The sequence below is a fragment of the Scylla paramamosain genome, chromosome 35, assembly GCF_035594125.1.
Source record: "Scylla paramamosain isolate STU-SP2022 chromosome 35, ASM3559412v1, whole genome shotgun sequence".
In the NCBI taxonomy this organism is placed as follows: domain Eukaryota; kingdom Metazoa; phylum Arthropoda; class Malacostraca; order Decapoda; family Portunidae; genus Scylla; species Scylla paramamosain.
In genome coordinates, this window is record NC_087185.1 from 17,079,892 (window position 1) to 17,103,284 (window position 23,393).

The 23,393-nt window shown below is 45.9% G+C and overlaps 1 protein-coding gene across 2 annotated transcripts in view; it reads right to left on the bottom strand.

Moving 5' to 3' along the window:
- The window catches only part of LOC135090731 (glutamic acid-rich protein-like), a 31,509-nt gene extending 18,691 nt beyond the window's left edge, over positions 1-12,818 (bottom strand). Inside the window, exons 1-5 of one of the 2 annotated variants that reach the window (XM_063987758.1) lie at positions 12,669-12,818; positions 11,329-11,445; positions 6,759-6,958; positions 5,404-5,520; positions 45-245 (exon numbers count right to left, since the gene is read on the bottom strand). The gene's annotated coding sequence lies outside the window, so the exon portion shown is untranslated. The remainder of the gene's footprint in view (positions 1-44; positions 246-5,403; positions 5,521-6,758; positions 6,959-11,328; positions 11,446-12,668) is intronic. The other variant, XM_063987759.1, reaches the window with a different exon arrangement.
- Positions 12,819-23,393: the final 10,575 nt, after the last annotated feature.

Genomic DNA, 23,393 nt, shown 5'->3' on the forward strand with positions numbered 1-23,393 from the left:
ATGGAAAGAAATAAAGAAAAAATAAAAGCTGCAACCGGCCTTACCTTTCTTGAGAAGCGTCTTTTTTTATGTTTTTACATATTTCCCTGGTGGCAGACGCTACTAGCCGCCCCCTGGCGACACCCCTCGCCACCTCACACATGTACAGACCGACTGCCGCTTTAAAAAGCAACAAATTCACTCCTATATCAAGTCTGACTGGTGCGTTTGTTTACATTTCTCTGGGTCTCGGTCTGGACTCAGGCCTGCAGGATGGGAGAATGTTAGAAAACGAGAGATTTTCAGGCAAAACTAATATAAGTTATTGTTGTGATACAAAACTACAACCACTAATAATAATATACCTCATGTTTTAATAATGCCAAGACAATACAAGATAAACATTAATGACTTACAATGAAAAACAAGATGGAGATAGACAAATTAGGAAAGAAATAGGTTTCTATAGAGTATTACTGTGTGTGTGTGTGTGTGTGTGTGTGTGTGTGTGTGTGTGTGTGTGTGTCACTAATTTCTATCTCTTTCTCTCTCTCCTGAGAACTATTTCATATTGCTGTACATCAACATGAAATATCACCACACAAGCCTCTCTCTTTCTCTGCACCTCACAACACAACACAACACTTTATCACACTAATCAGTAAACAATACCAAAAGCTCCCCTTCTGCAGGCCTGACTCCTCCCTTTCATTCAGACCCTTTCTTTCCCTCTCTCTCAGCTTGCCCGCCTTCGTATCTGCGTCTATATTTACTCTTGATTCAAGTATACAACTCTACACCATACTGACCTATAGGTACAGTGCAAATAGCTTTTCTTCCTCCCTGTTTTTCCTGTCTCTCTGCCTGTCTGCCTCTTTCTCCCTCTCTACTGACTCATGGCTCAAAGATACAAGTCTAATTAAGCTTTGAACCTCTCTGTCTCTACAATATCATAAAACCTCAACACTCCAAACCAAACCAACCCTGCCAACACCTACCTGTCTCTCTGCCTCAGTCAGTCAGTCAGTCAGTCAGTCAGTCAGTCAGTCAGTCAGTCAGCCATTCAACCAGCCAGCTAGCCATTCAACCAACCAGCCAATCAATCAGTCACTCAGCTAGTCAGTCAGTCAGTCAGTCAGTCAGTCAGTCAGTCAGTCAGTCAGTCAGTCAGCCAGTCAGTCAGCCATTCAACCAGCCAGCTAGCCATTCAACCAACTAGCCAATCAATCAGTCACTCAGCTAGTCAGTCAGTCAGTCAGTCAGTCAGTCAGTCAGTCAGTCAGTCAGTCAGTCAGCCATTCAACCAGCCAGCTAGCCATTCAACCAACCAGCCAATCAATCAGTCACTCAGCTAGTCAGTTAGTCAGTCAGTCAGTCAGTCAGTCAGTCAGTCAGTCAGTCAGTCAGTCAGCCATTCAACCAGCCAGCTAGCCATTCAACCAACCAGCCAATCAATCAGTCACTCAGTTAGTCAGTCAGTCAGTCAGTCAGTCAGTCAGTCAGTCAGTCAGTCAGTCAGTCAGTCAGTCAGTTAGCCATTCAACCAGCCAGCTAGCCATTCAACCAACCAGCCAATAAATCAGTCACTCAGCTAGTCAGTCAGTCAGTCAGTCAGTCAGTCAGTCAGTCAGTCAGTCAGTCAGTCAGCCATTCAACCAGCCAGCTAGGCATTCAACCAACCAGCCAATCAATCAGTCACTCAGCTAGTCAGTCAGTCAGTCAGTCAGTCAGTCAGTCAGTCAGTCAGTCAGTCAGCCAGTCAGTCAGCCATTCAACCAGCCAGCTAGCCATTCAACCAACTAGCCAATCAATCAGTCACTCAGTCAGTCAGTCAGTCAGTCAGTCAGTCAGTCAGTCAGTCAGTCAGCCATTCAACCAGCCAGCTAGCCATTCAACCAACCAGCCAATCAATCAGTCACTCAGCTAGTCAGTTAGTCAGTCAGTCAGTCAGTCAGTCAGTCAGTCAGTCAGTCAGTCAGTCAGCCATTCAACCAGCCAGCTAGCCATTCAACCAACCAGCCAATCAATCAGTCACTAAGTTAGTCAGTCAGTCAGTCAGTCAGTCAGTCAGTCAGTCAGTCAGTCAGTTAGCCATTCAACCAGCCAGCTAGCCATTCAACCAACCAGCCAATCAATCAGTCACTCAGCTAGTCAGTCAGTCAGTCAGTCAGTCAGTCAGTCAGTCAGTCAGTCAGTCAGTCAGTCAGTCAGTCAGCCATTCAACCAGCCAGCTAGGCATGCAACCAACCAGCCAATCAATCAGTCACTCAGCTAGTCAGTCAGTCAGTCAGTCAGTCAGTCAGTCAGTCAGTTAGTCAGTCAGTCAGCCAGTCAGTCAGCCATTCAACCAGCCAGCTAGCCATTCAACCAACTAGCCAATCAATCAGTCACTCAGCTAGTCAGTCAGTCAGTCAGTCAGTCAGTCAGTCAGTCAGTCAGTCAGTCAGTCAGTCAGTCAGTCAGCCATTCAACCAACCAGCCAATCAATCAGTCACTCAGCTAGTCAGTTAGTCAGTCAGTCAGTCAGTAAGTCAGTCAGTCAGTCAGTCAGTCAGCCATTCAACCAGCCAGCTAGCCATTCAACCAACCAGCCAATCAATCAGTCACTCAGTTAGTCAGTCAGTCAGTCAGTCAGTCAGTCAGTCAGTCAGTCAGTAAGTTAGCCATTCAACCAGCCAGCTAGCCATTCGACAAACCTGCCAATCAATCAGTCACTCAGCTAGTCAGTCAGTCAGTTAGTCAGTCAGTCAGTCAGTCAGTCAGTCAGTCAGTCAGTCAGTCAGTCAGTCAGTCAGTCAGCCATTCAACCAGCCAGCTAGGCATTCAACCAACCAGCCAATCAATCAGTCACTCAGCTAGTCAGTCAGTCAGTCAGTCAGTCAGTCAGTCAGTCAGCCATTCAACCAACCAGCTAGCCACCCAACTAGCTAACCAGCCTGTCAATCAGTCACTCAGCCAGCCAGTCAGTCAGTCAGTCAGTTAGTAAGCCAGCCAGCAAGCCAGCCAGCCAGCCAGTTAGTCAGTCAGTCAGTCAGTCACTCAGCCAGCGAGTCAGCCGGCCAGCCAGTCAGTTAGTTCTGTGGGCCTGTGTATGGTTCTGGTGGGCGTCTGTTTGGTTTGTGTTAGGTTCAGCTAGCCCTCTGTTTGGTCTCTGGGCCATAGATGCAGCAAGACCGGTTCAAAATTCCAAGCACTGACGCACTGCACAGACTACCACCTCATGCCTGCTTGGTGTGAAAGAGTCTGCTGGGACAAATGACCTACACAGCAACTTGTATCAGTCCCCCAGATGTGTTCCTGGAAGCTCAGTGTTATGGATGCAGTGTGACATGCTGACTTAGGGAAGGCTGTCTGTCGTGGCTGCACCTTGCTGTGGCTAAGAAAAGGCTGTGTTTGTTTGAAGTGCTGTACTGGTCATGCTGGGAAGTGTACAGGTCACCATTAGTAGTAGAAATGTTGCACTAGAATGAAATTAGTTGGGAAATGTAATGCATAATTATTGGCAGGGAAAAGATGGTGACAGGGATGCTGGGACGTGCTTCACTGTGCACCGTGGTGGCCGCCCCTTGGTGCTTGGCGGTACCTTATAGGGCATCAAGGGGCAGTTATTGTAGTCTCATCTTACAGCAAAACAAGTAAAAGAAAAAAAATAGTAATAATAATAATAATATAAAATTTTTTTTTATCATTGTCTTGATGAGCACAAATCTTTCCCTGCCAATACATAAACAGCACATTTTTTCACTAAATTTCACCATTGTAGTACACATTTATACTAGTAATGATGACCTGTAGACTTTCCAGGCATGACAACACTTGAAACACAACCATTTTGTTAGCTACAGCATAGAGCAGCCACCAGACAGCCTTCCCCCACGTCAGCATGTCACACACTGAATCTGTCAGTCTGCTTTCAAGAACACATGAGGGACTAACAGGAGTTGCCATGTACTTAATTTCCTGCAGATTCTTTCACACCAAGGAGTAGCAAGTTGGAAGTCTGTGATTGTAACTATCCTGCTCAATTTCAGCTTCTATTCTAATCTCTACTTAATCTCCATATAGTTCCATTTTGGCCATAAGTCACTGTTTACTTAATCAATCCCTCCTAAAGCCTGGTACACATTATGCATCATGTATCAGCCACGTGATGCAGTAGTGGTGTTGAAAAAAATTACTAGCGGCCAAATTGTACTGCATCACTGCTCACATTGTTCTCGGCAACTTCTCGCGCGCCAGCTGCTCAGTGAGAGTTCAACTTTCATGCGGGGAGGATGTGCGCCGATGATGGAATCTGCCAGGAGACTCTACTATGGAGTGTAGTTGCTGTGTGCAGCAAAAAAGAAACTTTTGAGGAGGAAGAAACGTAGAGCCTTGTGGTGTAAGCAATGGCTTTCTCGGCGACATCTGAAGGGAAGCTTCAATCAAATATTTATGGAGCTACCGGTCGAAAATCCAACAGACTTCGAAAATTACACAAGAATGCCAATCCCTGCATTCTATAAATTGCTGACAAAAATTGAACCCTACATTTGTAAGCAGGACACCAGCTTTCGGGACAGCATATCACCAGGAGCTCGTCTGGAGGCTACACTACGCTTTCTTTTATTGTTTCCAAGCTTGCACTTCTGACGTTTCTCATTTTATACTACTTGGACTTGATGTTCCAAACAGATGGATGTTCCTTGAGCAATTCAATGAAATGTTGGGTGTTGGCCCTTGTCCACTCAAAGGGTATGGCGGGTGGTGGAGATTCGAGAGCCATCGGCGCTGGAGCGGAGCGTGACCGGACGTCCTGTCGCTCTGACTGGTCATGCATCACTGAGCTGCTATTTGAAAATCGAGCCGACCCAGCAACACGTTGGTGATGCGCTTTCGTGTTGAAAAATGACTTTTTCAACACATCCATTCAACACGATGCGCATCATGATACATAATGTGTACGGGCCTTAAGACACTGCACTTTTTTCAGATTATAGAGCTGATAGGTCTCGGTAGGGGGTTGAGTGGTGGCTTGAGAGGGCCTTGGTGGGAGCTGACAGGGTTTGGTAGGGCTTGGCAGGGGTGACAGCAAAGGCTTCTGTTTAAAATCTCACATCTCAAGCCACCTCATTACTTGAGAGGTGACAAAGGGCTTGGCAGAGCTTGACAGGGATTGGTAGAGGTGACAGAGGCAGGCAGGAGTGACAGGGGATGACAAGGAACACCTCAAAATTAATGTACACGCATGTACGAGTACAGACCGACTGCCCCTCTAAAAATGCTTCAAACTTTCCTTGTTTTGTATATGCTTGAGCACCTGGTACACTCACGGGCACACAGCACCCCCGGGCCGTCCCCCAACACCTCAGGACTCGGGAAAGGGGCGGTCCCAGGCCGGGATGGAAATAAATAAATAAAAATAAAAGCTGGAACCGGCCTTACCTTTCTTGAGGGCGTCTTCTTTATGTCTGTACATATTTCCACGGTGGCACACGCTACTAGCCGCCCCCTGGACACGCCTCTCGCCACCTCACGCATGTACAGACCGACTGCCCCTCTCTGAAAAGCAACAAATTCAGCCCTATATCAAGTCTGACTCGTGCCTGTTTACATTTCTCTGGGTCTCTGTCAGGGCTCAGGCGTGTAGAATGAAAGAATGATAGAAAACGAAAGATTTTCAGGGGAAACTAGTTATAAGTCTATTATAAAATACCGTGATACAACCACTAATAATGTCTTAATAATGCACTTTTTCCTAACAGTATACTGAGGTCGACAAACTGAAAGGCTTTGGAGTAGTCAACAAAGACTGATTTCACTAATTAATTGCTTGGTATGTCAGTCACTTTGAATCGTCTTTTTGCCTTGTGACTAATTTTTAATGTCTCGGTTAGGTTAGGATAGGTTAGGTTAGGTTAGGTTAGGTTAGGTTAGGTTAGGTTAGGTCAGGTCAGGTTAGGTTAGGTTAGGTTAGGTTAGGTCAGGTTAGGTTAGGTTAGGTTAGGTTAGGTCAGGTCAGGTCAGGTTAGGTTAGGTTAGGTTAGGTTAGGTAAGGTTAGGTTAGGTTAGGTTAGGTTAAAAAAAAAAGAGATTTTTTTTCAGGTGAGGGCCAGTTAGGTTGTTTTTGTGGTACAGATTTAAGGTACAGTGACACATGGTACAGTGGCTTATGGTGAAGGTAGACAAGGCCTTCCTGCACCATTAGCACCATAGAGTACAGTGCTGTGGTACTGTAGCACTGAAATATTAAGCAAACACAAAAAAAAAAAGATATTTTTTTTCAGGTGAGGGCCAGTTAGGTTGTTTTTGTGGTACAGTTTTAAGGTACAGTGACGCATGGTACAGTCGCTTATGGTGAAGGTAGACAAGGCCTTCCTGCACCATTAGCATCATAGGGTACAGTGATGTGGTATTGTAGCACTGAAATATTAAGAACACGAAAAAAAAACGATATATTTTTTTTTAAGTGAGGGCCAGTTAGGTTAAGTTTTTGGGGTACAGTTTAAATGTACAGTGACGCATGGTATAGTGGCTTATGGTGCAGGTAGACAAGGCCTTCCTGCACCATTAGCACCACAGAGAGAGAGAGAGAGAGAGAGAGAGAGAGAGAGAGAGAGAGAGAGAGAGAGAGAGAGAGAGAGAGAGAGAGAGAGAGAGAGAGAGAGAGAGAGAGAGAGAGAGAGAGAGAGAGAGAGAGAGAGAGAGAGAGACTTAAGCAAACCTAACTAACTGAATTAATATAAACCTAACCTGATGGAAAGAAATAAAGAAAAAATAAAAGCTGCAACCGGCCTTACCTTTCTTGAGAAGCGTCTTTTTTATGTTTTTACATATTTCCCTGGTGGCAGACGCTACTAGCCGCCCCCTGGCGACACCCCTCGCCACCTCACACATGTACAGACCGACTGCCGCTTTAAAAAGCAACAAATTCACTCCTATATCAAGTCTGACTGGTGCGTTTGTTTACATTTCTCTGGGTCTCGGTCTGGACTCAGGCCTGCAGGATGGGAGAATGTTAGAAAACGAGAGATTTTCAGGCAAAACTAATATAAGTTAATGTTGTGATACAAAACTACAACCACTAATAATAATATACCTCATGTTTTAATAATGCCAAGACAATACAAGATAAACATTAATGACTTACAATGAAAAACAAGATGGAGATAGACAAATTAGGAAAGAAATAGGTTTCTATAGAGTATTACTGTGTGTGTGTGTGTGTGTGTGTGTGTGTGTGTGTGTGTGTGTGTGTGTCACTAATTTCTATCTCTTTCTCTCTCTCCTGAGAACTATTTCATATTGCTGTACATCAACATGAAATATCACCACACAAGCCTCTCTCTCTTTCTCTGCACCTCACAACACAACACAACACTTTATCACACTAATCAGTAAACAATACCAAAAGCTCCCCTTCTGCAGGCCTGACTCCTCCCTTTCATTCAGACCCTTTCTTTCCCTCTCTCTCAGCTTGCCCGCCTTCGTATCTGCGTCTATATTTACTCTTGATTCAAGTATACAACTCTACACCATACTGACCTATAGGTACAGTGCAAATAGCTTTTCTTCCTCCCTGTTTTTCCTGTCTCTCTGCCTGTCTGCCTCTTTCTCCCTCTCTACTGACTCATGGCTCAAAGATACAAGTCTAATTAAGCTTTGAACCTCTCTGTCTCTACAATATCATAAAACCTCAACACTCCAAACCAAACCAACCCTGCCAACACCTACCTGTCTCTCTGCCTCAGTCAGTCAGTCAGTCAGTCAGTCAGTCAGTCAGTCAGCCATTCAACCAGCCAGCTAGCCATTCAACCAACCAGCCAATCAATCAGTCACTCAGCTAGTCAGTCAGTCAGTCAGTCAGTCAGTCAGTCAGTCAGTCAGTCAGTCAGTCAGCCAGTCAGTCAGCCATTCAACCAGCCAGCTAGCCATTCAACCAACTAGCCAATCAATCAGTCACTCAGCTAGTCAGTCAGTCAGTCAGTCAGTCAGTCAGTCAGTCAGTCAGTCAGTCAGTCAGTCAGCCATTCAACCAGCCAGCTAGCCATTCAACCAACCAGCCAATCAATCAGTCACTCAGCTAGTCAGTTAGTCAGTCAGTCAGTCAGTCAGTCAGTCAGTCAGTCAGTCAGTCAGTCAGTCAGTCAGTCAGCCATTCAACCAGCCAGCTAGCCATTCAACCAACCAGCCAATCAATCAGTCACTCAGTTAGTCAGTCAGTCAGTCAGTCAGTCAGTCAGTCAGTCAGTCAGTCAGTCAGTCAGTCAGTCAGTTAGCCATTCAACCAGCCAGCTAGCCATTCAACCAACCAGCCAATAAATCAGTCACTCAGCTAGTCAGTCAGTCAGTCAGTCAGTCAGTCAGTCAGTCAGTCAGTCAGTCAGTCAGCCATTCAACCAGCCAGCTAGGCATTCAACCAACCAGCCAATCAATCAGTCACTCAGCTAGTCAGTCAGTCAGTCAGTCAGTCAGTCAGTCAGTCAGTCAGTCAGTCAGCCAGTCAGTCAGCCATTCAACCAGCCAGCTAGCCATTCAACCAACTAGCCAATCAATCAGTCACTCAGTCAGTCAGTCAGTCAGTCAGTCAGTCAGTCAGTCAGTCAGTCAGTCAGTCAGTCAGTCAGTCAGCCATTCAACCAGCCAGCTAGCCATTCAACCAACCAGCCAATCAATCAGTCACTCAGCTAGTCAGTTAGTCAGTCAGTCAGTCAGTCAGTCAGTCAGTCAGTCAGTCAGTCAGTCAGTCAGTCAGTCAGTCAGTCAGTCAGCCATTCAACCAGCCAGCTAGCCATTCAACCAACCAGCCAATCAATCAGTCACTCAGTTAGTCAGTCAGTCAGTCAGTCAGTCAGTCAGTCAGTCAGTCAGTCAGTCAGTTAGCCATTCAACCAGCCAGCTAGCCATTCAACCAACCAGCCAATCAATCAGTCACTCAGCTAGTCAGTCAGTCAGTCAGTCAGTCAGTCAGTCAGTCAGTCAGTCAGTCAGTCAGTCAGTCAGTCAGCCATTCAACCAGCCAGCTAGGCATTCAACCAACCAGCCAATCAATCAGTCACTCAGCTAGTCAGTCAGTCAGTCAGTCAGTCAGTCAGTCAGTCAGTTAGTCAGTCAGTCAGCCAGTCAGTCAGCCATTCAACCAGCCAGCTAGCCATTCAACCAACTAGCCAATCAATCAGTCACTCAGCTAGTCAGTCAGTCAGTCAGTTAGTCAGTCAGTCAGTCAGTCAGTCAGTCAGTCAGTCAGTCAGCCATTCAACCAACCAGCCAATCAATCAGTCACTCAGCTAGTCAGTTAGTCAGTCAGTCAGTCAGTAAGTCAGTCAGTCAGTCAGTCAGTCAGCCATTCAACCAGCCAGCTAGCCATTCAACCAACCAGCCAATCAATCAGTCACTCAGTTAGTCAGTCAGTCAGTCAGTCAGTCAGTCAGTCAGTCAGTCAGTCAGTTAGCCATTCAACCAGCCAGCTAGCCATTCGACAAACCAGCCAATCAATCAGTCACTCAGCTAGTCAGTCAGTCAGTTAGTCAGTCAGTCAGTCAGTCAGTCAGTCAGTCAGTCAGTCAGTCAGTCAGCCATTCAACCAGCCAGCTAGGCATTCAACCAACCAGCCAATCAATCAGTCACTCAGCTAGTCAGTCAGTCAGTCAGTCAGTCAGTCAGTCAGTCAGCCATTCAACCAACCAGCTAGCCACCCAACTAGCTAACCAGCCAGTCAATCAGTCACTCAGCCAGCCAGTCAGTCAGTCAGTCAGTTAGTAAGCCAGCCAGCAAGCCAGCCAGCCAGCCAGTCAGTCAGTCAGTCAGTCAGTCACTCAGCCAGCGAGTCAGCCGGCCAGCCAGTCAGTTAGTTCTGTGGGCCTGTGTATGGTTCTGGTGGGCGTCTGTTTGGTTTGTGTTAGGTTCAGCTAGCCCTCTGTTTGGTCTGTGTTTGGTCTCTGGGCCATAGATGCAGCAAGACCGGTTCAAAATTCCAAGCACTGACGCACTGCACAGACTACCACCTCATGCCTGCTTGGTGTGAAAGAGTCTGCTGGGACAAATGACCTACACAGCAACTTGTATCAGTCCCCCAGATGTGTTCCTGGAAGCTCAGTGTTATGGATGCAGTGTGACATGCTGACTTAGGGAAGGCTGTCTGTCGTGGCTGCACCTTGCTGTGGCTAAGAAAAGGCTGTGTTTGTTTGAAGTGCTGTACTGGTCATGCTGGGAAGTGTACAGGTCACCATTAGTAGTAGAAATGTTGCACTAGAATGAAATTAGTTGGGAAATGTAATGCATAATTATTGGCAGGGAAAAGATGGTGACAGGGATGCTGGGACGTGCTTCACTGTGCACCGTGGTGGCCGCCCCTTGGTGCTTGGCGGTACCTTATAGGGCATCAAGGGGCAGTTATTGTAGTCTCATCTTACAGCAAAACAAGTAAAAGAAAAAAAATAGTAATAATAATAATAATATAAAATTTTTTTTTATCATTGTCTTGATGAGCACAAATCTTTCCCTGCCAATACATAAACAGCACATTTTTTCACTAAATTTCACCATTGTAGTACACATTTATACTAGTAATGATGACCTGTAGACTTTCCAGGCATGACAACACTTGAAACACAACCATTTTGTTAGCTACAGCATAGAGCAGCCACCAGACAGCCTTCCCCCACGTCAGCATGTCACACACTGAATCTGTCAGTCTGCTTTCAAGAACACATGAGGGACTAACAGGAGTTGCCATGTACTTAATTTCCTGCAGATTCTTTCACACCAAGGAGTAGCAAGTTGGAAGTCTGTGATTGTAACTATCCTGCTCAATTTCAGCTTCTATTCTAATCTCTACTTAATCTCCATATAGTTCCATTTTGGCCATAAGTCACTGTTTACTTAATCAATCCCTCCTAAGACACTGCACTTTTTTCAGATTATAGAGCTGATAGGTCTCGGTAGGGGGTTGAGTGGTGGCTTGAGAGGGCCTTGGTGGGGGCTGACAGGGTTTGGTAGGGCTTGGCAGGGGTGACAGCAAAGGCTTCTGTTTAAAATCTCACATCTCAAGCCACCTCATTACTTGAGAGGTGACAAAGGGCTTGGCAGAGCTTGACAGGGATTGGTAGAGGTGACAGAGGCAGGCAGGAGTGACAGGGGATGACAAGGAACACCTCAAAATTAATGTACACGCATGTACGAGTACAGACCGACTGCCCCTCTAAAAATGCTTCAAACTTTCCTTGTTTTGTATATGCTTGAGCACCTGGTACACTCACGGGCACACAGCACCCCCGGGCCGTCCCCCAACACCTCAGGACTCGGGAAAGGGGCGGTCCCAGGCCGGGATGGAAATAAATAAATAAAAATAAAAGCTGGAACCGGCCTTACCTTTCTTGAGGGCGTCTTCTTTATGTCTGTACATATTTCCACGGTGGCACACGCTACTAGCCGCCCCCTGGACACGCCTCTCGCCACCTCACGCATGTACAGACCGACTGCCCCTCTCTGAAAAGCAACAAATTCAGCCCTATATCAAGTCTGACTCGTGCCTGTTTACATTTCTCTGGGTCTCTGTCAGGGCTCAGGCGTGTAGAATGAAAGAATGATAGAAAACGAAAGATTTTCAGGGGAAACTAGTTATAAGTCTATTATAAAATACCGTGATACAACCACTAATAATGTCTTAATAATGCACTTTTTCCTAACAGTATACTGAGGTCGACAAACTGAAAGGCTTTGGAGTAGTCAACAAAGACTGATTTCACTAATTAATTGCTTGGTATGTCAGTCACTTTGAATCGTCTTTTTGCCTTGTGACTAATTTTTAATGTCTCGGTTAGGTTAGGATAGGTTAGGTTAGGTTAGGTTAGGTTAGGTTAGGTTAGGTTAGGTCAGGTCAGGTTAGGTTAGGTTAGGTTAGGTTAGGTCAGGTTAGGTTAGGTTAGGTTAGGTTAGGTCAGGTCAGGTCAGGTTAGGTTAGGTTAGGTTAGGTTAGGTAAGGTTAGGTTAGGTTAGGTTAGGTTAAAAAAAAAAGAGATTTTTTTTCAGGTGAGGGCCAGTTAGGTTGTTTTTGTGGTACAGATTTAAGGTACAGTGACACATGGTACAGTGGCTTATGGTGAAGGTAGACAAGGCCTTCCTGCACCATTAGCACCATAGAGTACAGTGCTGTGGTACTGTAGCACTGAAATATTAAGCAAACACAAAAAAAAAAAGATATTTTTTTTCAGGTGAGGGCCAGTTAGGTTGTTTTTGTGGTACAGTTTTAAGGTACAGTGACGCATGGTACAGTCGCTTATGGTGAAGGTAGACAAGGCCTTCCTGCACCATTAGCATCATAGGGTACAGTGATGTGGTATTGTAGCACTGAAATATTAAGAACACGAAAAAAAAACGATATATTTTTTTTTAAGTGAGGGCCAGTTAGGTTAAGTTTTTGGGGTACAGTTTAAATGTACAGTGACGCATGGTATAGTGGCTTATGGTGCAGGTAGACAAGGCCTTCCTGCACCATTAGCACCACAGAGAGAGAGAGAGAGAGAGAGAGAGAGAGGAGAGAGAGAGAGAGAGAGAGAGAGAGAGAGAGAGAGAGAGAGAGAGAGAGAGAGAGAGAGAGAGAGAGAGAGAGAGAGAGAGAGAGACTTAAGCAAACCTAACTAACTGAATTAATATAAACCTAACCTGATGGAAAGAAATAAAGAAAAAATAAAAGCTGCAACCGGCCTTACCTTTCTTGAGAAGCGTCTTTTTTATGTTTTTACATATTTCCCTGGTGGCAGACGCTACTAGCCGCCCCCTGGCGACACCCCTCGCCACCTCACACATGTACAGACCGACTGCCGCTTTAAAAAGCAACAAATTCACTCCTATATCAAGTCTGACTGGTGCGTTTGTTTACATTTCTCTGGGTCTCGGTCTGGACTCAGGCCTGCAGGATGGGAGAATGTTAGAAAACGAGAGATTTTCAGGCAAAACTAATATAAGTTAATGTTGTGATACAAAACTACAACCACTAATAATAATATACCTCATGTTTTAATAATGCCAAGACAATACAAGATAAACATTAATGACTTACAATGAAAAACAAGATGGAGATAGACAAATTAGGAAAGAAATAGGTTTCTATAGAGTATTACTGTGTGTGTGTGTGTGTGTGTGTGTGTGTGTGTGTGTGTGTGTGTGTCACTAATTTCTATCTCTTTCTCTCTCTCCTGAGAACTATTTCATATTGCTGTACATCAACATGAAATATCACCACACAAGCCTCTCTCTCTTTCTCTGCACCTCACAACACAACACAACACTTTATCACACTAATCAGTAAACAATACCAAAAGCTCCCCTTCTGCAGGCCTGACTCCTCCCTTTCATTCAGACCCTTTCTTTCCCTCTCTCTCAGCTTGCCCGCCTTCGTATCTGCGTCTATATTTACTCTTGATTCAAGTATACAACTCTACACCATACTGACCTATAGGTACAGTGCAAATAGCTTTTCTTCCTCCCTGTTTTTCCTGTCTCTCTGCCTGTCTGCCTCTTTCTCCCTCTCTACTGACTCATGGCTCAAAGATACAAGTCTAATTAAGCTTTGAACCTCTCTGTCTCTACAATATCATAAAACCTCAACACTCCAAACCAAACCAACCCTGCCAACACCTACCTGTCTCTCTGCCTCAGTCAGTCAGTCAGTCAGTCAGTCAGTCAGTCAGTCAGCCATTCAACCAGCCAGCTAGCCATTCAACCAACCAGCCAATCAATCAGTCACTCAGCTAGTCAGTCAGTCAGTCAGTCAGTCAGTCAGTCAGTCAGTCAGTCAGTCAGTCAGCCAGTCAGTCAGCCATTCAACCAGCCAGCTAGCCATTCAACCAACTAGCCAATCAATCAGTCACTCAGCTAGTCAGTCAGTCAGTCAGTCAGTCAGTCAGTCAGTCAGTCAGTCAGTCAGTCAGTCAGCCATTCAACCAGCCAGCTAGCCATTCAACCAACCAGCCAATCAATCAGTCACTCAGCTAGTCAGTTAGTCAGTCAGTCAGTCAGTCAGTCAGTCAGTCAGTCAGTCAGTCAGTCAGTCAGTCAGTCAGCCATTCAACCAGCCAGCTAGCCATTCAACCAACCAGCCAATCAATCAGTCACTCAGTTAGTCAGTCAGTCAGTCAGTCAGTCAGTCAGTCAGTCAGTCAGTCAGTCAGTCAGTCAGTCAGTTAGCCATTCAACCAGCCAGCTAGCCATTCAACCAACCAGCCAATAAATCAGTCACTCAGCTAGTCAGTCAGTCAGTCAGTCAGTCAGTCAGTCAGTCAGTCAGTCAGTCAGTCAGCCATTCAACCAGCCAGCTAGGCATTCAACCAACCAGCCAATCAATCAGTCACTCAGCTAGTCAGTCAGTCAGTCAGTCAGTCAGTCAGTCAGTCAGTCAGTCAGTCAGCCAGTCAGTCAGCCATTCAACCAGCCAGCTAGCCATTCAACCAACTAGCCAATCAATCAGTCACTCAGTCAGTCAGTCAGTCAGTCAGTCAGTCAGTCAGTCAGTCAGTCAGTCAGTCAGTCAGTCAGTCAGCCATTCAACCAGCCAGCTAGCCATTCAACCAACCAGCCAATCAATCAGTCACTCAGCTAGTCAGTTAGTCAGTCAGTCAGTCAGTCAGTCAGTCAGTCAGTCAGTCAGTCAGTCAGTCAGTCAGTCAGTCAGTCAGTCAGCCATTCAACCAGCCAGCTAGCCATTCAACCAACCAGCCAATCAATCAGTCACTCAGTTAGTCAGTCAGTCAGTCAGTCAGTCAGTCAGTCAGTCAGTCAGTCAGTCAGTTAGCCATTCAACCAGCCAGCTAGCCATTCAACCAACCAGCCAATCAATCAGTCACTCAGCTAGTCAGTCAGTCAGTCAGTCAGTCAGTCAGTCAGTCAGTCAGTCAGTCAGTCAGTCAGTCAGTCAGCCATTCAACCAGCCAGCTAGGCATTCAACCAACCAGCCAATCAATCAGTCACTCAGCTAGTCAGTCAGTCAGTCAGTCAGTCAGTCAGTCAGTCAGTTAGTCAGTCAGTCAGCCAGTCAGTCAGCCATTCAACCAGCCAGCTAGCCATTCAACCAACTAGCCAATCAATCAGTCACTCAGCTAGTCAGTCAGTCAGTCAGTTAGTCAGTCAGTCAGTCAGTCAGTCAGTCAGTCAGTCAGTCAGCCATTCAACCAACCAGCCAATCAATCAGTCACTCAGCTAGTCAGTTAGTCAGTCAGTCAGTCAGTAAGTCAGTCAGTCAGTCAGTCAGTCAGCCATTCAACCAGCCAGCTAGCCATTCAACCAACCAGCCAATCAATCAGTCACTCAGTTAGTCAGTCAGTCAGTCAGTCAGTCAGTCAGTCAGTCAGTCAGTCAGTTAGCCATTCAACCAGCCAGCTAGCCATTCGACAAACCAGCCAATCAATCAGTCACTCAGCTAGTCAGTCAGTCAGTTAGTCAGTCAGTCAGTCAGTCAGTCAGTCAGTCAGTCAGTCAGTCAGTCAGCCATTCAACCAGCCAGCTAGGCATTCAACCAACCAGCCAATCAATCAGTCACTCAGCTAGTCAGTCAGTCAGTCAGTCAGTCAGTCAGTCAGTCAGCCATTCAACCAACCAGCTAGCCACCCAACTAGCTAACCAGCCAGTCAATCAGTCACTCAGCCAGCCAGTCAGTCAGTCAGTCAGTTAGTAAGCCAGCCAGCAAGCCAGCCAGCCAGCCAGTCAGTCAGTCAGTCAGTCAGTCACTCAGCCAGCGAGTCAGCCGGCCAGCCAGTCAGTTAGTTCTGTGGGCCTGTGTATGGTTCTGGTGGGCGTCTGTTTGGTTTGTGTTAGGTTCAGCTAGCCCTCTGTTTGGTCTGTGTTTGGTCTCTGGGCCATAGATGCAGCAAGACCGGTTCAAAATTCCAAGCACTGACGCACTGCACAGACTACCACCTCATGCCTGCTTGGTGTGAAAGAGTCTGCTGGGACAAATGACCTACACAGCAACTTGTATCAGTCCCCCAGATGTGTTCCTGGAAGCTCAGTGTTATGGATGCAGTGTGACATGCTGACTTAGGGAAGGCTGTCTGTCGTGGCTGCACCTTGCTGTGGCTAAGAAAAGGCTGTGTTTGTTTGAAGTGCTGTACTGGTCATGCTGGGAAGTGTACAGGTCACCATTAGTAGTAGAAATGTTGCACTAGAATGAAATTAGTTGGGAAATGTAATGCATAATTATTGGCAGGGAAAAAGATGGTGACAGGGATGCTGGGACGTGCTTCACTGTGCACCGTGGTGGCCGCCCCTTGGTGCTTGGCGGTACCTTATAGGGCATCAAGGGGCAGTTATTGTAGTCTCATCTTACAGCAAAACAAGTAAAAGAAAAAAAATAGTAATAATAATAATAATATAAAATTTTTTTTTATCATTGTCTTGATGAGCACAAATCTTTCCCTGCCAATACATAAACAGCACATTTTTTTCACTAAATTTCACCATTGTAGTACACATATTTATACTAGTAATGATGACTCTGTAGACTTTCCAGGCATGACAACACTTGAAAACACAACCATTTTGTTGAAGCTACAGCATTTCAGAGCAGCCACCAGAACCCAGCCTTCCCCTCACGTCAGCATGTCACACACTGAATCTGTCAGTCTGCTTTCAAGAACACATGAGGGGACTAACAGTGAGTTGCCATGTACTTAATTTCCTGCAGAATTCTTTCACACCAAGGAGTAGCAAGTTGGAAGTCTGTGATTGTAACTATCCTGCTCAATTCTCAGCTTCTATTCTAATCTCTACTGTAATCTCCATATAGTTCCATTTTGGCCATAAGTCACTGTTTTACTTAATCAATCCCTCCTAAGACACTGCACTTTTTTCAGATTATAGAGGCTGATAGGTCTCGGTAGGGGGTTGAGTGGTGGCTTGAGAGGGCCTTGGTGGGGGCTGACCAGGGTTTTGGGTAGGGCTTGGCAGGGGGTGACAGCAAAGGCTTCTGTTTAAAATCTCACATCTCAAGGCCACCTCACATTTAGCTTGAGAGGTGACGAAAAGGGCTTGGCCAGAGCTTGACAGGGATTGGTATCATAGAGGTGACAGAGGCAGGCAGGAGTGACAGGGGATGACCAAGGAACACCTCAAAATTAATGTACACGCATGTACGAGTACAGACCGACTGCCCCTCTAAAAATGCTTCAAACTTTCCTTTGTTTTGTATATGCTTGAGCACCTGTAAGGTACACTCACGGGCACACAGCACCCCCGGGCCGGTCCCCCAACACCTCAGGACTCGGGAAAGGGGCGGTCCCCAGGCCGGGATGGAAATAAATAAATAAAAATAAAAGCTGGAACCGGCCTTACCTTTCCTTGAGGGAGCGTCTTCTTTATGTCTGTACATATTTCCACGGTGGCACACGCTACTAGCCGCCCCCTGGACACGCCTCTCTCGCCACCTCACGCATGTGTACAGACCGACTGCCCCTCTCTGAAAAGCAACAAATTCAGCCCTATATCAAGTCTGACTCGTGCCTGTTTTACATTTCTCTGGGTCTCTGTCAGGGCTCAGGCGTGTAGAATGAAAGAATGATAGAAAACGAAAGATTTTCAGGGGAAACTAGTTATAAGTCTATTATAAAATACCGTGATACAACCACTAATAATGTCTTAATAATGCACTTTTTCCTAACAGTATACTGAGGTCGACAAACTGAAAGGCTTTGGAGTAGTCAACAAAGACTGATTTCACTAATGTTAATTGCTTGGTATGTCAGTCACTTTTGAATCGTCTTTTTGCCTTGTGACTAATTTTTAATGTCTCGGTTAGGTTAGGATAGGTTAGGTTAGGTTAGGATGCGTTAGGTTAGGTTAGGTAGTTAGGTCAGGTCAGGTTAGGTTAGGTTAGGATTAGGACAAGTTAGGTCAGGTTAGGTTAGGTTAAGGTTAGGTTAGGTCAGGTCAGGTCAGGTTAGGGTTAGGTTAGGTTAGGTTAGGGTGAAATAAGGTTAGGTTAGGTTAGGTTAGGTTAAAAAAAAAAGAGATTTTTTTTTTCAGAGTGAGGGCCAGTTAGGTTGTTTTTGTGGTACATGATTTAAGGTACAGTGACACATGGTACAGTGGCTTATAGGTGAGAAGGTAGACAAGGCCTTCCTGCACCATTAGCACCACATAGAGTACAGTGCTGTGGTACTGTAGCACTGAAAATATTAAGCAAACACAAAAAAAAAAAAGATATTTTTTTTCAGGGTGAGGGCCAGTTAGGTTTGTTTTTGTGGTACAGTTTTAAGGTACAGTGACGCATGGTACAGTCTGCTTATGGTGAAGGTAGACAAGGCCTTCCTGCACCATTAGCATCATAGGGTACAGTGATGTGGTATTGTAGCACTGAAATATTAAGAACACGAAAAAAAAACTTGATATATTTTTTTTTAAAGTGAGGGCCAGTTAGGTTAAGTTTTTGGGGTACAGTTTAAATGTACAGTGACGCATGGTAGGTTAGTGGCTTATGGTGCAGGGGTGTAGACAAGGCCTTCCTGCACTGCCATTAGCACCACAGAGAGAGAGAGAGAGAGAGAGAGAGAGAGAGAGAGAGAGAGAGAGAGAGAGAGAGAGAGAGAGAGAGACTTAAGCAAACCTAACTAACTGAATTAATATAAACCTAACCTGATGGAAAGAAATAAAGAAAAAATAAAAGCTGCAACCGGCCTTACCTTTCTTGGAGAAGTAATCGTCTTTTTTATGTTTTACATATTTCCCTGGTGGCAGACCGCTACTAGCCGCCCCCTGGCGACACCCCTCGCCACCTCACACAATGTACAGACCGACTGCCGCTTTAAAAAGCAACAAATTCACTCCTATATCAAGTCTGACTGGTGCGTTTGTTTACATTTCTCTGGGTCTCGGTCTGGACTCAGGCCTGCAGGATGGGAGAATGTTAGAAAACGAGAGAGATTTTCGGAAAGGCAAAACTAATATAAGTTAATGTTGTGATACAAAACTACAACCACTAATAATAATATACCTCATGTTTTAATAATGCCAAGACAATACAAGATAAACATTAATGACTTACAATGAAAAACAAGATGGAGATAGACAAATTAAGGAAAGAAATAGGTTTCTATAGAAAGTATTACTGTGTGTGTGTGTGTGTGTGTGTGTGTGTGTGTGTGTGTGTGTGTGTGTCACTAATTTCTATCTCTTTCTCTCTCTTCCTGAGAACTATTTCTATATTGCTGTACATCAACATTGAAATATCACCACACAAGCCTCTCTCTCTTTCTCTGCACCTCACAACACAACACAACACTTTATCACACTAATCAGTAAACAATACCAAAGAAAGCTCCCCCTTCTGCAGGCCTGACTCCTGCCCCTTTCATTCAGACCCTTTCTTTCCCTCTCTCTCAGCTTGCCCGCCTTCGTATCTGCGTCTATATTTACTCTTGATTCAAGTATACAACTCTACACCATACTGACCTATAGGTACAGTGCAAATAGCTTTTCTTCCTCCCTGTTTTTTCCTGTCTCTCTGCCTGTCTGCCTCTTTCTCCCTCTCTACTGACTCATGGCTCAAAGATACAAGTCTAATTAAGCTTTGAACCTCTCTGTCTCTACAATATCATAAAAAGAACCTCAACACTCCAAACCAAACCAACCCTGCCAACACCTACCTGTCTCTCTGCCTCAGTCAGTCAGTCAGTCAGTCAGTCAGTCAGTCAGTCAGCCATTCAACCAGCCAGCTAGCCATTCAACCAACCAGCCAATCAATCAGTCACTCAGCTAGTCAGTCAGTCAGTCAGTCAGTCAGTCAGTCAGTCAGGTCAGTCAGTCAGTCAGCCAGTCAGTCAGCCATTCAACCAGCCAGCTAGCCATTCAACCAACTAGCCAATCAATCAGTCACTCAGCTAGTCAGTCAGTCAGTCAGTCAGTCAGTCAGTCAGTCAGTCAGTCAGTCAGTCAGTCAGCCATTCAACCAGCCAGCTAGCCATTCAACCAACCAGCCAATCAATCAGTCACTCAGCTAGTCCCAGTTAGTCAGTCAGTCAGTCAGTCAGTCAGTCAGTCAGTCAGTCAGTCAGTCAGTCAGTCAGTCAGCCATTCAACCAGCCAGCTAGCCATTCAACCAACCAGCCAATCAATCAGTCACTCAGTTAGTCAGTCAGTCAGGTCAGTCAGTCAGGTCAGTCAGTCAGTCAGGTTCAGTCAGTCAGTCAGTCAGTTAGCCATTCAACCAGCCAGCTAGCCATTCAACCAACCAGCCAATAAATCAGTCACTCAGCTAGTCAGGGGTCAGTCAGTCAGTCAGTCAGTCTAAGTCAGTCAGTCAGTCAGTCAGTCAGCCATTCAACCAGCCAGCTAGGCATTCAACCAACCAGCCAATCAATCAGTCACTCAGCTAGATGGGTCAGTCAGTCAGTCAGTCAGTCAGTCAGTCAGTCAGTCAGTCAGTCGGTCAGCCAGTCAGTCAGCCATTCAACCAGCCAGCTAGCCATTCAACCAACTAGCCAATCAATCAGTCACTCAGTCAGTCAGTCAGTCAGTCAGTCAGTCAGTCAGTCAGTCAGTCAGTCAGTCAGTCAGCCATTCAACCAGCCAGCTAGCTCATTCATAACCAACCAGCCAATCAATCAGTCACTCCAGCTAGTCAGTTAGTCAGTCAGTCAGCTTCAGTCAGTCAGTCAGTCAGTCAGTCGGTCAGTCAGTCAGTCAGTCAGTCAGGTCAGCCATTCAAGCCAGCCAGCTAGCCATTCAACCAACCAGCCAATCAATCAGTCACTCAGTTAGTCAGTCAGTCAGTCAGTCAGTCAGTCAAGTCAGTCAGTCAGTCAGTCAGTTAGCCATTCAACCAGCCGGCTAGCCATTCAGCCAACCAGCCAATCAATCAGTCACTCAGCTAGTCAGTCAGTCAGTCAGTCAGTCAGTCAGTCAGTCAGTCAGTCAGTCGGTCAGTCAGCCGTCAGCCATTCAACCAGCCAGCTGGGCATTCAACCAACCAGCCAATCAATCGGTCACTCAGCTGGCTTCGATCCGGTCAGTCAGGTCAGTCGAGTCGGTCACCGTCCAGTTGGTCAGTCAGTCAGCCAGTCAGGTCAGCCATTCAACCAGCCAGCGTAGCCATTCAACCAATCCAGCCAATCAATCAGTCACCTCAGCTAGTCGATCAGTCAGTCGGTCAGTTCAGTCAGTCAGTCAGTCAGTCAGTCAGGTCAGTCGGTCGGTCAGCCATTCAACCAGCAACCAGCCAATCAATCGGCAATCACCTCACGCTAGTCAGTTGGTCAGTCAGATCGGTCAGTAAGTCGGTCAGTCAGTCAGTCAGTCAGCCATTTTCAACCAGCCAGCTGGCCATTCAACCAACCAGCCAATCAATCAGTCACTCAGTTGATCAGTCAGTCGGTCAGTCAGTCAGTCAGTCAGTCGGTCAGTTAGCCATTCAACCAGCCAGCTAGCCATTCGACAAACCAGCCAATCAATCAGTCACTCAGCCTGGTCAGTCAATAAATTGATTAGTCAGTCAGTCAGTCAGTCGGTCAGTCAGTCAGTCCAGTCAGGTCAATGAGGTCAGTCAGTCAGCCATTCAACCAGCCAGCTAGGCATTCAACCAACCAGCCAATCAATCAGTCACTCAGCTAGTCCAGTCAGTCAGTCAGTCAGTCAGTCAGTCAGTACAGCCATTCAACCAACCAGCTAGCCACCCAACTAGCTAACCAGCCAGTCAATCAGTCACTCAGCCAGCCAGTCAGTCAGTCAGTCAGTTAAAAATGCCAGCCAGCCACAAGCCAGCCAGCCAGCCAGTCAGTCAGTCAGTCAGTCAGTCACTCAGCCAGCGAGTCAGCCGGCCAGCCAGAGGTCAGTTAGTTCTGTGGGCCTGTGTATGGTTCTGGTGGGCGTCTGTTTGGTTTGTGTTAGGTTCAGCTAGCCCTCTGTTTGGTCTGTGTTTGGTCTCTGAGGCCATAGATGCAGCAAGACCGGTTCAAAATTCCAAGCACTGACGCACTGCACCAGACTTACCACCTCATGCCTGCTTGGTGTGAAAGAGTCTGCTGGGACAAATGACCATTACACAGCAACTTGTATCAGTCCCCCAGATGTGTTCCTGGAAGCTCAGTGTTATGGATGCAGTGTGACATGCTGACTTAGGGAAGGCTGTCTGTCGTGGCTGTACCTTGCTGTGGCTAAGAAAAGGCTGTGTTTGTTTGAAGTGCTGTACTGGTCATAGCAGGAAGTGTACAGGTCACCATTAGTAGTAGAAATGTTGCACTAGAATGAAATTAGTTGGGAAATGTAATGCATAATTATTGGTGCAGGGAAAAGATGGTGACAGGGATGCTAGGACGTGCTTCACTGTGCACCTGTGGGTGGCCGCCCCTTGGTGCTTGGCGGTACCTTATAGGAGCATCAAGGGGCAGTTATTGTAGTCTCATCTTACAGCAAAACAAGTAAAAGAAAAAAAATAGTAATAATAATAATAATATAAAAATTTTTTTTATCATTGTCTTGATGAGCACAAATCTTTCCCTGCCAATACATAAACAGCACACATTTTTTCACTAAATTTCACCATTGTAGTACACATTTATACTAGTAATGATGACTCCGTAGACTTTCCAGGCATGACAACACTTTGAAACACAACCATTTTGTTAGCTACAGCATAGAGCAGCCACCAGACAGCCTTCCCCACGTCAGCATGTCACACACTGAATCTGTCAGTCTGCTTTCAAGAAACACATGAGAGACTAACAGGAGATTGCCACTTCTTACTTAATTTCCTGCAGATTCTTTCACACCAAGGAGTAGCAAGTTGGAAGTCTGTGATTGTAACTATCCTGCTCAATTTCAGCTTCTATTCTAATCTCTAGCTTAATCTCCATATATGGTTCCATTTTGGCCATAAGTCACTGTTTAACTTAATCAGCAATCCCTCCTAAGACACTGCACTTTTTTCAGATTATAGAGCTGATACTGCGGTCTCGGTAGGGGGTTGAGTGGCAATTGGCTTGAGAAGAGGGAGCCTTGAGAGTGGGGGCTGACAGGGTTTGGTAGGGAGCTTGGCAGGGGTGATGACAGCAAAGGCTTCTGTTTAAAATCTCATCTCAAGCCACCTCATTACTTGAGAGGTGACAAAGGGACTTGGCAGAGCTTGACAGGGATTAGTAGAGGTGACAGGAGGCAGGCAGGAGTGACAGGGGATGACAAAGAACACCCTCAAAATTAATGTACACGCATGTACGAGTACAGACCGACTGCCCCTCTAAGTAAATGCTTCAAACTTTCCCCTTCTTTGTTTTGTATACATGCTTGAGCACCTGGTACACTCACGGGCACACAGCACCCCTGGGCCGTCCCCCAACACCCTCAGGACTCGGGAAAGGGGCGGTCCACAGGCCGGGATGGGAAATAAATAAATAAAAAATAAAAAGCTGGAACCGGCCTTACCTTTCTTGAGGGCACGTCTTCTTTTATGTCTA